This window comes from Marmota flaviventris, chromosome 8, assembly GCF_047511675.1.
Source record: "Marmota flaviventris isolate mMarFla1 chromosome 8, mMarFla1.hap1, whole genome shotgun sequence".
Taxonomy (NCBI): domain Eukaryota; kingdom Metazoa; phylum Chordata; class Mammalia; order Rodentia; family Sciuridae; genus Marmota; species Marmota flaviventris.
Window position 1 is genome coordinate 77,932,883 of NC_092505.1, and position 2,973 is coordinate 77,935,855.

Below are 2,973 nucleotides of genomic sequence, written 5' to 3' on the forward strand. Positions count from 1 at the left end.
AGCTAGCAGCTACAATGGTGGGTGTAATGAAAGCAGACTATTTTGGGTGCAGCAGTGGCAAATGAGTTTGTTTTTAACTGATACCAGTGGTGTTGGTCACAATGGTGGCACAAGTTTTAATACTGGCAAGAGTAATAGAAAAGCAGTAGCAGTTAAGAACTCTTTATGCTGCATTAACCATGTTTCAGGTTTTGTGTTGGGTGGAAAAATAAGTTAATAAGCACCAATCATATGTCCAATCCTGTAAAAGATGCAAGAGTACAAAGATGACTAGAATATGAATCCCATCCTTCAAGGACTCAGATTTGAACACAGGTAGCAGAAATGAGAACAAATAATTGCAGCAATGTGATAATTGTGGGGAAGAAATATATACTCGTGTCTAATGCCATAATCTGTTTTCTGCTGCTATAACAGAAGATTACACACTCAGTAAGTTATAAAGAACCTTCCTAGTTTGGAGGCTGGGAAGTCCAAAATCAAGGTATGGGTGGCTGGTGAGGCTGTCTTCCTATACCATAATATGACAGGAATATGTTCTTGCATCACATGGCAGAGCAAGGGCGTGTGTTGAGCTCAGTCATTACTCCTCTTCTTATGAAGTCTCTAATCTCATGGGGGGAGAGAGACACCCTCATTACCTCATCTAACTCTTACTTCTTAAAATCCCATTTCCAAATACTACCAAGATATGAATTTGGGGATTATATCTTTCAACACATGAATTTTGGGGGACACATTCAAACCACAGCAGATGGTCCAATGCAAAACAAGAAAATATATAATTTTTCTCTGACATATAGGATAAGACTCTATGTACACTATATAAAATGCAAGATAAATAAAATAAAGCATCTATCGCTGATCAGCCATTCTCTTAGTATTCTCTTAAGAACAAGTGTTGTAGGGTTTTTTCAATTTTTCAAATTCCCAAGTTCTTGCTCCTTTTGGATTAACAATTCCTTCTTCAAATTGCCTCTCTTATCCCACTTTTTCTATAAGCAGTAAGGAAGTTCCAAGCTTACCTTCAATATTTCACTTAGACATCTCCTCTGCTGAATATCCAGTTTCTACAATACTAGAACAAAATATAGTCACTCTCTTCACTTTATAAGGATTGTAAGGATTGCCTTTCCTCCAGTTTCCAAAAACATGTACCTTGTTTCTGAGACCTCACTAGAATGGCCTTTAACATCCATATCCCTACCAACATTCTTTTCAAAATTATTTATTTATGTACTATTATTATTAGGTACTGGGGATTGAACCCAGGGGCGTTTAACCACTGGGCAACATCCCAGCGCTTTCCTTTTTTATTTTGAGATAGGGTCTCCCTAAGTTGTATAGGGCCTTGCTAAATTGCTGAGGCTGGCTTTGAACTTGCAATCCCAAGGTTCTGGGATTATAGGCATGTACCACCACATCTGGCTATTTATCTATTCTCTAAGAATATGGAAGCTTTGTTTCTAGTTTCTTCATTTCTTTCTTAGCCGTCACCAGAACTGCCTTCAAAGTTCATATTTCTACCAACAGTTCTTTCAATCTTGGCTTTTTCTAGCATACACCTTAAAACTCATTTAGCTTATATCCATCACCCAGTTCCAAAATCAATTCCAGATGTTCAATTATATATTACAATAGTATCTCATTGGTGATACCAAGATTCATATTAGGATTCTCCAGAGAAATAGAACAAGTTATAGATGGATAAGAGACATATATAGATTAGAGAGCTATAAACAGAATATAATTATTTTATATTGCATGTGTGTTGTATAAGGAATTTACTAGCATGCTTATGGAAGCTGAGAAGTCCCATATCTATAGTCAGCAAGCTGAAGAAATCCAGAAGAGCTGATAGTGTTGTTCAAATCTGAAAGCTAGCAGACTCAAAACCAAAGAAGAGCCAATGTTTCAGTTCAAGTCCAAAGCAGGAAAGATCTGTGTCCAAACTTAAGGCAGTCGAGCAAGAAGCGATGTGTCCGGCTTTTTGTCCTGTTTTGGCCTTTAGCTGATTGGATCACAGCAACTACATTTGGGATGGCAAATTTCTTTACTCAGCTTGTCAACTGAAATGTTAATCTCATCCCAAAATATCCTGATAGATACAAATAGAATAATATTTATATCCAAATATCAGGGGATCCTGTGGCTCAGTAAACTGACACATAAAATTAACCACCACACCAATTATCTACTGGACTGTGGGAGTACAAGATGAACAAAGTTTCTGGTAACATGGGGCTTACATCCTACTGAAAGGTCATAAATAATTTCAAACATTGCTCAGAGTGGTAACAATGTGAATTAAGGAGAACAAGGAAGTGTATGAAGGGAGATATGAGTGACTAGAAACATTTAGCCTTATCATAGAAGTAGAGAGGTTCTAAAAACCTTTGGATTCAAGGATGCAATTGTAGTTATACTGTAGGAAAGGTATGTGAAATCAAAGTGCAGGGTGATACACAGAAGAGGGGTACTACAGACAGGAAGAGTATCTGGAAAACAAACACAGGGTTGAGGAAAGATAAAGGAAATAGGAAAAAGAAAAAATAAGATAAATGTATAGACTAAACGTTTGTGCCTCCCCATTGCAATCAATATGTTGAAATTCCAACCCCAGTGTAATATTATTAAAAGTTGGGATATTCAGGAGGTGATTAGTTGTTCTAAAAAATGCAGATATTTATTAAACATGTTATGTGTCACATACATTTAGGTGTTTTTATATTTCAACTGAGGAAGTGGCAAGGATATGAAGAGAAGAAAAACATAAAAAATTATATTAGAGAAATTGATCTTGTTGAAGACTTCACAGTTGATTTTCTGTTTACATGTGCCTATATGGGCATAATCATGTGCACTTGGGTGGGTAGGGTTGAAAACGAGGTTTTAAAAGGTTTAAGGTTTCAAGTGTGGGTCACTAATAAGGTAAGAATGACCTTTCATATAATCCTCTTTTTTCCCCTCATG